General features: G+C 44.5%; 1 protein-coding gene across 4 annotated transcripts in view; it reads right to left on the reverse strand.

The window, feature by feature from the left end:
- Positions 1 to 7,824, reverse strand: part of MME (membrane metalloendopeptidase) — a 589,667-nt gene extending 581,843 nt beyond the window's left edge. Inside the window, exon 1 of one of the 4 annotated variants that reach the window (XM_069618415.1) lies at positions 6,801 to 7,824. The gene's annotated coding sequence lies outside the window, so the exon portion shown is untranslated. Of the gene's footprint in view, positions 1 to 5,187; positions 5,417 to 6,126; positions 6,313 to 6,379; positions 6,761 to 6,800 lie in introns of those variants that run through there. The other 3 variants (XM_069618414.1, XM_069618413.1, XM_069618416.1) reach the window with 3 other exon arrangements.
- Between the last annotated feature and the right edge of the window lie 7,794 nt (positions 7,825 to 15,618).

Genomic DNA, 15,618 nt, shown 5'->3' on the forward strand with positions numbered 1-15,618 from the left:
ACACAGATTGGGAAAATGTGACTGAAAATATAGGGTGCTGAGACATGGTCCTATGAAAAATATAATTGGCTAACCAAATTGGAAGGGGACTTTATAGAACGCTATTGGATTTGCCTCAGTCACCCTCAGTATCTACACTTAAACTGGAACTGGGCTTAAACTCTTGGAAAGCTCAAGCCTACTAAAGACCCTTGCAATTCAAGTGTAAACTTTCCATAGCAAAAGAATGATCCTGTTGAAAGACGGTTACTCTAACAAATCCAAACGTTTGTCTGAGATTTGTGAAATATCTGATGTTTTGCTGAGTAATTATCATCAATTTTTTTTCTCTCTTGAATAAGGGAGTGATAGCTACAAAAAGAAAAGGAAAGGATTGGAGAGGCATTTGTGAATCCACTGGGTCAAAAAACCCAAGCAGAATAAATGGAACCAGTTCTGCTGACATATTTGGCTTTGTTGTCGATGAGATGAAAAATGTGCCATTGTATGCAATTTACATTAAATCAATGGGCGGCTCATAAAAAGATTGGTTCTAGGTCTAAGTTGCCCTTAAAGAACTGCACTTGCAGATTCTGGTTAGATGAGAGAGTGGAAACTTTAAAGCACTTTTACATTAAATGCTTTAAGCTAACAAAAATAAGAATACCACAGATTGGACAGTTTATTGGTCAATACCATCAATTTAACACTGCAAATTCTTGGCTTGGGATCATGGGTTGACAATATATTGGGCTTCATTACGGGTCCGGCGGTAACCCTGCCAGTGCTACCGGAGGGTTGCCGCTGGACCCGTAAAATGTTACCGGTGCCTGACTTCCCGGTTAAAAGTTTGGTGGCCGGGAAATTAGGCGCCAGTAATTTTGCTAATCCCCATTCCCATAGAGTCCCAAGTGGGGACATTGAAGCACCAGCACCGTTGTTAACAGTGCTGGTGCTTCTGTGATGGCTTTGCCTATCGTGACTGCTGTGCCCGGCAGAGTCAGACCTGTCAGGGACAGCGGCTCCGGCAGGCAAACCCCTAGTTTGCCGGTGTGGAAACAAGTGTGCCGGTGAGTTTACCGTAGCCCTTTTTTCCGGACCAGCAAACTCAGCATGAGGCCCGTTGTCTTCATGTTTGCTGCTTTTACATTTAAGGATATTTTAAGTTTTAAAATATAAACTGTCATTTACTATGAACACAACATGAGACTGTCTGTGGAAAACAATAGATTAGGAAAATATAAGCATTTTCCTTTTTCTTATATCTACTGGATTTATATGTTTATATTACTGGACTTTTTAAATAAATGATATGACACCTTAATTAAATAAAATGTATATATATATATATATATATATATATATATATATATATATATATATATATATATATATGTACATATTCCGTTTTTACCAGTGCATGCTATTTTCTTACAGCTTACTAATATCATACTTACCCCAAAATAGCAACATTTGTGTTCAATTTACCTAGTTTCACCTTAAAACTGTGCCATTTCCCACCTTCTAGCATAATTTTTAACACTTCCTTACACTTTTTGCAACTAATTCCACTGTTTTTGCATTCATCGACGTCCACGAACGTCTGACATCATCGCGGACCTTCTGGACAGTGCCATGTGATCATGCAAACACGCGCAGCATGATGATGTGTTCGAGAACGCGTTCGCACTTCTCACATCAGGTCCATGCTTTGAGGACAGTTCAGAACTGCATTTTCTACTGATCTGGGAATTTTCAAGCTCAAAATGTACCCTTGCACAGCTCCTACACCTATTCTTACTCATTATTCATTAACAATCTTGTACACAGCACATCCTTTGAAGAATATTAGCAAAACTGCTATTTATCTTAAAAATGGCATAAGCTATTGCCGTCCCTCCTCCCAAAGAGCCACTACTACCACCAGCTGGAGGACCTACAAAACCAAAAAAGCACAGTACTTCTAAAGACAATTAAGAGGACCAAGAATACGGGGTAGACGAAGTGCCTACCTCTAGCACTCAGAGAGAATCATGGGTGCGGCAGTTCTTTATCACTGTTGGGAATGTACCAAAGGCTAAAGCTACCAAATTGAAATGCACTGAGTGGAACTTTGTAATCAGTCTCGGACTACCTGGACAGTACTCCTACGGGACCACCTCCATGCGCCGCCACACCAAATCCAACCTCTGCAATGCTCTCAGAAAGGTTGTTCCTTTCTTAGTAAGTAGTAGGCTGTCTTCCTCCACGACATCTTCCTCAACCAATGCTGTAACCACCCAGCCTATTTCTGTGGGACACAGGATCCCACCAGCTACCTTGCAAGCAATGAAAGAGGCTGTTGATCCATATCTTTCAAAGACAAGAGTTCTCTGCAAATACTGCAACACACCACTCTACGGGGGAAGCAATTTCAAAGTGCTTTTTAAGCTGTAAGCAAGGAGCATGAGAAACACTGCCCCCTACCTTAAAAGTAACACACGCGCAACATCTACCCCTGTCCAACTGCCCCTCCATATTAGTGCCTGGTGCCTCATCCCTCATTTCCCTCCCCACCTTACGTTCTAACCTCTGCTGCATAAGAAATACATCAAAAAACAATAAAAGAAAGGTTCCTTTAGGAAGCACCTTTCACAGTTAAAAAATAGAAAAAAAAATCTTTTAGACTCCATCCACTTTACATTTCTCAATAAATGACATAGACATGTGGCGTTCATCCCCCATTCCCGGGACTTGAACGGGGGATAATGACCCGACAGCCCAATTTATCGGCCAAAGCGAAGCGAGGGTGGATAACGAGGGCTCCAGACCGTTATCCCCCAATCCAACCACTGCAATGGGAGATGAAAGCCATTAGCATCCCAGGTTCCCAAGGTCCAAGGTGGGAACCCGGGGTGCTAAAAAATAATGATTTTTCTGCGGCGTCCCGCTGTAGGAAGGAAAATCTTTTTCCAAGATGCCCACCATGGAAAGGGAAGGCGGGGATCCGTACACAGCCCCTCTTCCCTTTCTGTGGCAGTCTGCATAAGGCGAAGAGAGAACCGTATGACCATATTACCACAAGCATTTTTTTTTCCTTTTCAAACCTATCCCACTTTCAAATAACTTTACCACACTTGTCAAAAAATAAAACACAGGCACATTTGCAAAACCATGCTTTAAGGTCTTTGCCAATGCTCCTTACACGAGTTTGCTGGAAACCTGCCCATGTTTTATTTTTTCAAAAGTGTCAAAATGTGTACACATCCAATAGTCATATAACTTAGCCCCCACTTGACAAAATCCATTCAGACTTTACACAAACATTCAAGGTTGTGTCTATAATATTTCTGAAAACTTTTGTCCACATTCATCAAATGGCAACTAAGTTGCCATCTAAAAATCTTGAGACCCCACCTCTAATGTAAACCTCCTCTTGACATAATCCCACCAAACATTGCAAAAACATTTATATCTGGATGTAAAATGGGTTTGTGTTGTCAAATCGGACCATATTTATAAGCCTTTACAATATTTTGGGACCCCCTCTAATTTTATTCCCTCTTGACAAAACAACTCCACACTTTCCAAAACCATTCAGAATAAGGTCTAAAATAAAATTCAAAAATGTCATGCTGTTTCGTTGAGTGATGCCAAAGTTATAAGCCATCCAAAAACTGCTTTTCACCAACCCAGTAATGCATAAATAGGCATAGATGTCATAGAACCTCTGAAGTGTTCGCGAACATCACAGGACTTTGCGCGAACATCCGGACTGTTCACAAGGCTTTGGAGATGAAAACCGCACGTTTTTCGGCTTCTTACGGCCATATCCCATCCCATCCTCATCACCCCCACCTCCCCAGAAATTGTTTGATGAGTTTGACAAGTGTATGTTGTGTTTTTTATAGGTCGTTACCGTGATGTTCGCGGACACCGGTGGATGTCCGTGAATCCAACATGGCGGGTGTTTCCAAAAATCTGATGCACTTCACGCATATCACCACCCAATCAGTGGGCGCGTCCAATATCCGCGGACATGACGTCGCCCTCTTGACCAATCGGAGGCCCATCCGCAGACCGAACAGGGAAGTGAGCCCGCAGACCAAACCCAAATATCACTAATTTGTTTTTAACCTACTTCTGGCCCTTTTTTCAAAAAAACTAATGGACGGATTTACACCAAATTTACAAAAGCACGCTTTCAGTACCAAGCCGCCACTCCTGCCGCAAATTTGGTGAAAATCCTTCCAGTGGTTTGGGCTGTAGACGTGAGCAAAAATGTTTTACCATTGCGTCTGTGGAAAAAACTGGCATTTTGGCACCCCCTACAACTTTGCCTACCCTTGACGAAACCTCACCAAACTTCCCAGAAAAATTCTGACAGGACCATATACTTTTTTTGCAAAGTTTGGTAAGGATTCATCCAGGGGCAAAGGTATAAGCCATCCAAAAAGTGCTCTTCGATGGGCTGAGCAACGTAACCATAACCCGCTACCACAGGCCCTGTAATATAGTACAAAACAATGTATAGTAGAACTGTTTATATGTTATAGTTTGAGGGGCCTCCAGTGGCTTTTCCAAGAGTTGTTTGGAAGACTCGAATGCGCTGCTTAACTTACCGGGCACTTGGCTAATGACCTGCTCAGCACATGTGGCCATATTAGGACGGCCCAGTAGTGGTGCTGCCCTGACCAGTCCACTCTCTATGGGAATGCAGAAGAAGGCTGATTTACAGCCCCTCCTCCTGGAAGCGCACTCAGGTGATGTCACCTTTAACTCATCACCCTCTAAGAAGTGCATGTCAAGGTTATTTAAGGACTTTCCTATGTATGTCAAACGCCTTAATAAATGTAGTTTAATTTTGTCGCTGGTCGAGTTACTGGGTGATCAAACAGGACAGGTGCAGCAAACTCTAATGGAAGTAGAAGTCAGCTGCCAGAAAATCCCCAGAGCTGCAAGAGTAGGTAACTATCCAGAACCTCGAGAAAGGCTCCCCCAGTTACCCTAATGGGCGGCTTTGTGCTACCAAATTATGCAGGGGCTTGCAAGTCCTCAGTAACATTTAAAGAAGCGCATGCGCGGTTTAACGATGTCTGTGAAGCGGGCGTTTGACCCGAAAGTAATTCCTGGAATGAAAGGTCTGTTAGTGGTTATCAGTCCGCCAAGGTGCTGATAACTGGATCGCCTGTCAGCTAACCCATTATTAATCATATATCTGAGGCCTACCTTATTCCAAACGTCTGTGGACTCCGCCATTGCTATGTATAGGAGGTGATGTAGACGCAAGCCTGGTCTTGGATCCAATAGGTCAAAAGCATCTGCGTGTGTCTTTTGGCCCTACAATAAACATCGACTAATGGCCATTAAAGGCGCTCTGCTCTTAGCGGTATTCCTTTAATGAAGACCCTGAACACGCTTTTGAAATCAGACACCAGCAGCTCATAATTGGATCCCCCCACCCCACACACACCACCACCACCAAGTGGGTGCCCTGCACAGTATAAGACTCAGGCGTGCTGATCGTTGCCTTTAATAGCACTGCAGCCAGGGGGCGGGCTTTTTCATCTGGTGAGTGGCTCCTCAGCGCGTCTGCTGCGCGCACTACAGGCGGACGTCAAGTGCCCCCGTAAGGACCTCGTGTAGAAATGCGCTCGAATTTATACAAATCACAGCGCAGTTTGAAGTTCTTAGCTTTCTGTGGACAAAGGCATTTTTGGAAAAATCAGGGCAGTTGGCAGTTTAGGAAGCTAGCTGCGTTTACTCCAGTGTCACTATCCGGGGGGGCAAATCAAATAAAACATAAGGCGCAGTAACGGTTGAATCAGGAATACGGAAACACTCGAATTGAGGATAACCGGCAATGGTCGACATGTTTCTAAAAGCAGGTAAACAGTCATAGTAGGTACCAACTCGGTACCAACTCTGTTACTAAAACTCTGGAAAGAGGGCATGTCACCAGGGAGCAGGGCCAATTCCATACAATGTTAGTGGTGTTGGCATGCCTTGGTCCCAAAAACTAGAGTAAGGAAGCGACACGTGAACAGGGCAACATCACCACTGTGCTGCGGGGATGAAAGGAAGAGCACAGACAAATTGACAGACGGCGCGACACTGCTGTACATTTCATCAATGCCAAATCACACAGCACAGCAAATGGTCACTTACCGCCGACTGGGGGAATTCAACGAAACTCAGGTCAGCCCAACTGGGGGAATTCAACGAAACTCAGGTCAGCCCAAGTGTCTTGTTATAATACAGACGAGACTGCAGGATGGGCAGATGCCGACGGCTGACCACAGCTGTTACAAGTAGGTATGTCACCCCGGGGCAGCGAAACTAGCGAGTGCATCTCCATGCTCCCCCTCCCCCCACCTCTCCACCTTTCCCCGCCCCCCGTCATCTTTCTCTTTTTACTCACCAGGTGCAGTTCCCGGAAGTGCCTCGCTGGAGCACTTAGACATGACCAACAAATCATAAAGTGAAAAAGAGACCTCCCTTGAGAGCGGCGGCGTGCTGCTGTCCGTGCAGGAGTGCGTGGGGGTCATCGGTGCCGCATGGGAGGGGGGCGGAAAGCGAGTCGTTGATTCTGACTTCAAACAGGTCATCCCTATACCGCGGTCTCATCGCGCTGCCAATGGGCACTCGCAACCACACCAGTGCCAGCAAGCATTCCGCTGACAACTCATGTGCACGCGCCACCAAAACGACATCGCGACTAAGAGCGGGCTCTCCTGCCGGACGAACTCGGAAGAAAGCCACAGTTGCTACTGACCACGGACTGAAATCTCCGAGCACACCTTCCGGATTGGTGTTGTTGGGAGGGTGGGTTGGTTGCTCACCTCGTGGGCAGAGTTTATGAAATGATCTCTTTCCAAACTCGAGATGCTGCTGCTATTCCAAAATGCATTCCTGTTTAGACTGCCCCGCGGCAAGTAGGATCTCATCGGCGAGATCACGGGCAGGGAGAGTGCACAGGTTGGGGCGCTGTCCAGATGAGTCCAGGGTGCATCGCCACACGGCCGGCCATAGGGGCTGAGCCACAGAAATAGTGCACACAGCAGCTCCGGGCGGGACTCTGAGGGGCAGAGAGTGCTCACAGCAACCACCGGACTCTGCCAGCTCCAGAACACGAAGCACATCCTTCGCGCGACAAGCAGCGCTCTGCTTGACCTCAAAGGTTCGCTCTCTAAAAGCGGTCATAAAATGCGATCCGGGCGGGCGGGCGGGCAGGCCGCCTCGCAGCTCCAGCTTTGCCAGGCATTCCGTGGACGCCGGGTAAGGGGGCTCTTTATGACCTGACCGGGCAACTCGTGGGCGAGTGTGAGACTGGAAGGAACCATTTGTCTGTCCTCTGCAGAGGTGGTCAGGGGGCGAGCTTCTAGTTATGGACTCCTCTCCTGCTATCCGCGGCGTTCCTCTTAGTTCAAAGCGCAGTCATAATGGGGCTTTGCTGGCGACCTCACCGATCGCAAACTTTCTAAGGACAGACTGTTCGTGCCGGACTGCCCCCTTTACATTTGCTCATTTTGATTTCGGAGAGTAAAAGCAGGCAAAGACTTCTGCGCCCGCACGAAGTGCACGCTTTACTATTCTGGGTGGCGTCGCTCCGGGCAGCGAGGGAGAAGAGTTCTTTTGCTTTACTCTTGGTGTTAGGCAGATCTGTCCTGGACGCAGTGACCCACTCTCGTGCGCATTTCTGCATGTCCCTGCTTGCACTTCCCGCAAGAGAAAACCTGCCGGGCGTATGCCAACGCCGCCCTGATTCACTTTCCTGGACGCGCAGTGGCGGTGAAATAAGTGCATTGCTCAGAAATGCAGCGCCGGGATAACACATATTGAAACAAATCGGTGGATTTAAAAACAGGTGATGAATAATTGAAAGTGTACCTAAAAAAAATATCAATTATTAATATGCTAGAGGTCATACGGCTTTCTGAATCACTGGAAGGAGGACAGCCTCACCAGAGCGCCAGATCTGCCTGATCGCGGTTCATTTGTTTTTCAGGAGCTCAATAAATGAATGTGCACATCAATGAACTAATCATTCTGTTCACAACACTTTATGGAGAGATTAACCGAGAGGTTAAGGCCATTGTTAAAACTAGAAGCCCCTAGCTGCATCAAACCAAACTTAATGCAAATAAAGCCGTAACGCGCTAATTACAGCAGAGCCCGAGATCAATAGAAAACCCAAGACAGTGTGAAATGTCTCCAGTACTAAAGCAGGGGGAAGTGAATGCCCAGTCAAGCGAACAGGCAGGCCGACGGGGAAAGTGTCCTGTTTTTGCAAGCAGGCTACGAGTCCACGGGCCAGTGGAAGTGCAGCAACTCGTTCATTCCCTTTGGCAGTAGCAGGTATGCCTGACTCATCCATCTGCCGTGGCTTCTTGGAGCGGGTTCAAGCACCTGCGCTCTGCAGTTATTCATTCTAACTTTCACTTTACAGCCATGGGCACGATTCGTGGATTTTTGCACTGACTTTGCAATGCAAAAATACACTTTGCACAGTTCCATGAATCAGAGTTTGTGTCGGCTATGCAAAGTCACTTTTTAGCAGTGCAGTCACTTTGCACTGTGCAAAAAATTCCATGAATCTGGCCCCTTGTTTCACCACCCTATTTTATTTTTTTTTTATTAGGGAAATTGGCTTACAAAAACCTTCTCACTCAGACATCACACACATAACACATTATAATAGATGTCACAGAGAAGATAAAGAAAGCCTTTTAAAGTTTCATTTCATATACGCAAGACAAATAAGCTTTCTGTCGATGATTATTAGAGTTCTCCTACAACAAATGTTAGAAAAGATCGAGTAAAAAAAAAACCTCCTCTAAAAATCTCAGAGTTGCTAAAACAATACCTGTATTTGCCCCAGTACGCGCACTTTCCCAGCATGCTTCTGCTGTGTGGGTCACCACCCTTTTATTTCATTTTTAAGAAGCAGGGCAACCCCACCATGATTGGTTCGTAATAAACAGCTGCTCAAGCAAAACCTGTGAAACAGACTGAAATGTTACGCAGCACATCTCGAGTGCAAACAGAACACGCAACAACATTTCATAACTGGGGCATAACTTTGGCAAATGAGGATCCATGATTCATGTTGAGACTGAAAGGGAAATATTAGCGAGGAGTAAGGGCTAATAACATGCAGAATGATGCAATATTGTCCTCTCGTGATGACCATCTTGACACCTGCAACACTGAAGAGTAATGTATGGAAGGTATGGATTACATTTCAACTAGACATAAACAAAGGACTACATAAAAATCAGGCAATCAACCAACCCAAATGCAACAGTGCAGCCTAAACTGCAAGCTCACACCCCTCTGCATTGCACCCCATGCAACCCCAGACACCTTCTAGCGGTATCAGGGCTTATCAGTGAGATGAAGCTTAGGTCTCTTGGCACAGTAGGCTCAGGACCCTTGTCTGGGCACACTGTTAACATTTCAAATGACAAATGCAACACCGAAGAGTGATAAATTGATGGCATGGAAAAATCACAACCAAAGGCATTGCTATGGGAAACTTTCCAACACCACCATGACACCCTTCATCTCTATAGTAGCTGTTCATATCCCTGTACCATTGAAGCTCAGTGGTAGATAAATCTTTGTCTGTAGGACCCTGCCTTGACTGACCCTAGTGTGCACCATTGCTGCTTCATATGTCAACTGTCGCAGTACATTACACGGTCACACTTGACTCGGGGAGTTCCTTTCCCCCAATCCAGGTGATGCACAACAAATCACTATGATTTTGATTCAGGTTCTACTTGGTAAGGCCGCCAACCCATCTCACACCCAACCTCAACAAATGTCCATTGCCACAATGGACTAGGAACTAGGCCGGTGTGTAGTAAGAATATACATTTATTAATTTATTTAAACCAAATTTCACAAACAGACTAACATCAACCACCAATGTTGTGACAACATAAGAACAAAAATGACTTCCATAATGGCACCAACAGAGAGCTAATACTGAGATATGCAGTCACAATTTCCTGCAGCTTTCTTTTCAAACCCTTCACCAATACAGAAAAATAACAATTCAAAACACACAGTGATTGCTGATTTGGTTCCAATACTTTTCTCCCAGCAAACCCCACCCTCCAAACATCATTAAAACCTGGCTCCTCTGACTGGAAGGTCAGTGGCAGAGAGAGGGAACACAATGGGTAAAACGTTTTGGGATTCTGATAAAAAGCACTCTTTGGAAAAAGGGATTCAAGGGGAAAAAATGGTGTTTTCACCTATAACCACAGATGCAATATGAGGGAAAGAAAAGCAATGGGAACATTTGTTTTGCCATACCTAAAAAGAACAGGCAGGGCTTTGTGGTTTCGGTCAGAGCACAATAGGAACAAAGGGGCTTTCTGATTTAAAATGGAGGGGATCAGTGGAGAATGCACCCTGCACCCTCATGTGTAAACAGGGTTTTTGGATTCATTCTTTTGGCAAATCTTTATGTCTATACCGGCTTATAACACACTGGGAGGAGCTTGTTAGTTGTGCATGCTAACAAAATCCATCCTGAAATTTATATAGGGCTAATAATTGATTTACTTTAAGTAAATATGCTAAGAATATACACAGACAGACAGGGAATTTGCTATGGAGAAATACTAGAACAATACTCGAGGAAAAATGCAGGGCCTACACAATCCATGGCGTTTCTATAGTTTTACTTACAGGAGAGGCCTTGTAATGGGTATCAGGGAACAGCAGGTCACCTCTGGGACACCAAGGGTGTCAGTGAAGGCTAGTCCCCTCGGGCTCCTTCAAGGCGCCCCAGTCAGCTTCTATGTCTCCTGGTCCCTGTCTCCAATGCAAGATTTGGGACTTCTCTGCTTGGGTGTTTCTTGCAAGAGTTCAGCAGCAGGTTACCTCCCAGAATAAGTGGAAAAAGCCCAGTCCTGATGCAAACAGGTTTACTTATAGGGCAAATGACATCAGAGACTTGTCATGATTCCTGCAAAAGGGATTGGTTGGTTTTCTCTACCCACCTCCCACCTGTGTGCTAATAGGACAAGCAGATGAGGGGTGTGAGTTAGGAAAGCTTTTTCATCCCAAACTAACATGTGGGCTTGGCATGTTCAAGCTCTGAAAATCTATCAACATGGTAAGTAGCCTCATTTTTCAAATCTTTACTCGTATACAGATATATGTTTAAGAACTACTTGTTAAGGCCAATCATATGATTCTACCCTGAAGCCGGCACACCATTCCTATGCAGAGATACAGGTTGTCTTTGTTTACTCAGGAGCCATGTCAATGAAAAATATGCCACTTCATAGTTCCCATGTTAATATTGTCCTTCACCCTCACACCAACTTTCAAATCTCTTGGAATCAAGGGAAGGCCCAAATCAAATGTACATTAATAACATCTGTTGTGTTTATCATGCAAACATCGTTTTGGGATGGTTCAAAGGGGGTTACTGTCATCATTAATAAAAGTCTGGAATGAGCGTTGTGGCATATACGCTACCCTTTTTATGCAATAATATGTATTTTTCCATTAACTAAACTCCAGCCTTTCCTTTGTTGTCTTAAGTTGCATTTCCCCTTAAGCATGTGATCATCCAGAGGCTGACTCATGTTTAGCTTCGCCTGTCCCTTTGTGGCTTTGTAATGACCCTGGCTGCAACTCTAATGTACATTTCATGGGAGTTGTGACCTCAAGATCACCTCTGCTGAAAGAACAGGCATGGCTTTATCTATTTCCGCTGCGGTTTAAATCTAGGCAGTGGATTTCTTTTATATATTTTTAAGCAATGGACCTGATTGATGGTTGACAACCAGACCCCCTCTCCAGGACCAGCAGAGGAAGGGTCTTGGAGGTTAAGTTTCATTTTCAGGAAAAATGCCCAGCTGCATGTAAACATTCTGCAAGAAATGGCTTTTAAAGTGACACACAGTACATTTTACATGACATTTTATAAGGCATCCATGCCTTATATCCATGTGTAATGTCTTTCTTTTAATCTCACAGTTGTAATAGACATGAGTATCACTTCTGGATTGTCCATATGTATAGGGAAGTTTTATGAGAATACCATGTTCAAACTCTGAAAGTCTAGTAGGCATTTCTCTCTGCATACTGTCATTTGGAAGAGGAAAAAGGAAGTTCTTTTATTTCTTATAATTGCAATAAACTTGATTTCACTTGAGATTACTGGAGCACAATCGGGTATTACATTGAAGATAATGTACACACAGCGATCTGTCTCTTTAAGTAAAAAGTGTAGCTTTTCATGGATTTAGTAAAACAGCATTGTCAGCCACATGTCTTTCTTTTCCTTGCTGAAAGGCATTGCATATATCTTCGCACTTTTTGAGATTTAAGCCCACTTTCTTTCCTTTGAGATTTAGACCTGTCTTTAGTTTAATAGGCCTCATGTCTGACATCACCATTTCTGTGCTGGCTTTAGACGTCAATGGAACTTTATAAATCACTCTTGCCTCTTTATTTCTGGACTTCATGGGCCATATTTCACCCCACGCAACAATGCAACTCATCAAACAGAGGTCACTAACTATCCCTATCTGTGTCAGTTTTCCATCATATTGACAACCTGATTAATTTGCTGAGCTACACAGACTCTCGGGATTTGTTTACACATATGTTGGTTCCTTTGACAGTAGTGGGGACTAAGTGGGGGTGACCAGGTGATCCTTCCCATATTAAACCCAGGCCTATCGCCCACTAGCTCACTGGAGGTGGGGCGTACCTTGCCAAAGTTGTCACTGTGCTGGTGTGGTCAAAATAAGCCAAGAGACTTCTTCACGGGTACCATTCATTGGCAATTTTTGTGGGAACACTCCAAGGCACCTGGAGAATGTTTAAAAGAGTCTTAATGGTATTCAGCTGCTCCCTCAATGTATATGAAGTCCGGCCATAAGCTTAGGGCTTTTTGGTAATTTTCTGGCATTCCTGAATACTTTGATCCCTTAAGCCCTCAACGATCACAGAGTGGGTCTCTTCCAAAACATTCACTAGCAGGCTGTCAATCTCATCAGGCAGGAAAGACAACACTTGTCACAGATGCTTTCCCAGCTTTAGCAGCAGGGTCCAAAGACAAGACCAATTTGAGAAGTTCTTAATCATTAATCCAGATCATCCAGCTTTCAGGTCAGCAACAGCAATCAGGAGTCCATGGAAAATACTTTCTGAATTTTAATTCCTAGGATGTCATTAAGATGGTTGTTCCCAACACCGGATTATAAACCCTTCCCAGCAATAGTACACAGAACAGCAGTGGCTTCTAAGTACTATACTGAACCCTGCACTACTACTATAATAACAATTAGAGGAATTAGTGGCTGCCGTCCAGGGTCTTACCCTCAAAGTACAAAATGTAAAGGCTGAGAATGCTGTCCTAAAATAGGTAGTGGCCCAACAAGATCTTTCTGTAGAAGCCTCTCAGTTCAGCGGTACTTCAGTGTAGAAGTGCCATGGAAACTCAAAGAAATACAGTGAATTCATGGATGCCTGTACAGCGGCCTTTGCTTTCCGTCAGACCTCGTTTCCAATGGATAGAAGAAAGGTGGGTTGTATGATCTCTCACTTGGCTGGCAGTGCTCTTTATTGGGCCTCCCCACTGGTGGTTGCTAACAACCTTATTTTGGATGACTATTGAGGATTCCTGTCAGCCTTTTCAGGAAGGTTTGACAGACGTAACTGTCCTATACTAAACAAGACAACTTCATCGACTTGGTTCAAGGAACTTCAGACCTTTTATCTTATGTTACTAGATACAAACATTTAGCCCAACAGACGGCGTGTCCAGAGTAGGCTTGCTTTGCGCTTTTCCATAGGGGCTTAACAGACAAATTAAATGATGAATTAGCCCAGGTTCCAAGGCCTCCTTCATTCAATAAATTGATCAAGATGGTGATACAGATTGATTTCTATCTACAGGAATGCAAGTCGGAATGACATTGTTGTTGATCTAGTACTCCCAGATCTTCCATGCCTATTCCCACAGTTCTCCAAGACGAGAATACTACAAGCGAACCAATGCAAATAGGGGCAACCAGAGGACCACTCTCGGAAGATGAAAGACAATGCTGCAGAAACAAGGGACTCTGCATGTATTGTGGGTCTTCCTCTCATTTAGTTAGAGCCTGTCCTTTGCCCCCTCAAGGTGGGAAACACCAGCTCCCGATCATAGAAGGGACCCTTACACAGAAGAGCAACCTTGGTGCTCGCATTCCTGGCACCATTAACAGAGCTCATGAGAATTCTTCCTCCTTCATGGTGAACCAGATACGACTTGTAGCGCCTCAAGGAGTAGATATCAAGAAGATTGGAATGGTGGATTCCGGGGCTGCCAGAGTCTTTATGGACATAGCCTGGGCCCAGAAGATGGGTATAGTATTTGTACAAGAGGCACAGGCCATGCCTGTGGAAAGAGTGGATGGGTTACCTCTCAGTAGTGGACCAATCGTGGAAAATACAATCATCCTGGTCATGTATGTACAGCAACATAAGGAAAATATTGCCTTTGATCTGATATTCGCAGCCCATTACCCGGTAATTCTGGGAATTCCATTGTTAGAATGGCATAATCCTTTTATTAATTGGAAAGCCAGGCCCCTGTTTCTTGCATCTGAAAGGTGTACACCCTCTTGCATAGCAAAAGATGTACAGGAGTTCCTGCTCCATATCCATGTCACCTTCGAGATGTCTTTCCTTGCCAGTGTCCACTTTGGTTCCAACCAAATACCACACCTTTATGGATGTTTTTTACGATGAAGGGGAGAAACAGTTACCACCGCATCGGGCAGATGACTGTGCCATAGAACTTATAACTGGCTTTACCATTCCCTTCAGTAGGATGTTTATACTATCACAAGGAGAAAAAATAGCATTACGAGCATACCTGGATTTGAATCTGAAGAGTGGTTTGATCACTGAGTCTAAATCATCCGGTGCAGCATCTTTGTTTTTTGTCCTTAAGAAGGACACCACAGAACTGTAGCCCTGCATTGACTACAGAGGCCTAAATAGAGTCACTGTACCAGAAAAATACCCTCTTCCTCTCATCCCTGACATTCTGGAGGCAGTACAATCAGCCCAGATATTCACTAAGCTCAATTTAAGAGGAACGTACCATCTGGTGAGAATCAGAGCTAGGTATGAGTGGAAAACCGCACTCAGAACCCCTTTTGGTCACTCCCAATACAGGGTTATGCCCTTCGGATTGGCTAATGCAACAGCTGTGTTTCAGCGATTCATGGTCCATGTATTCACTGCTCTCCTTTTGCACAGTTTTTTTGTTTATCTAGATGATATACTAATTTACTCTAAGACACCAAAGGAGCATGTTTAGCATGTGACACGTGACTCAAGTCCTGCAACGTCTGCAACATCACCAACTGAAGGCTAAACCAGAGAAGTGCATCTTCGAAGGAGACTATGTCCCTTATCTGGGTTTCATCATATCTAATCACAGAGTCACTATGGAGCCACGGAAAGTCCAGGCTATCTTTCGGACGAAGCCAACCCAAATGTCAAAGAATTACAGAGATTCCTAGGAATGTCTAACTTCTATAGTACATTCATACCCGGCTTCTCTAAGATTGTATTACCTTTGACAAACCTACTGAAGAAGAATGTAACATATTATTGGAACACGGATAC

Source organism: Ambystoma mexicanum, chromosome 10 (assembly GCF_040938575.1).
Source record: "Ambystoma mexicanum isolate Mex_15411 chromosome 10, UKY_AmexF1_1, whole genome shotgun sequence".
Lineage (NCBI taxonomy): Eukaryota > Metazoa > Chordata > Amphibia > Caudata > Ambystomatidae > Ambystoma > Ambystoma mexicanum.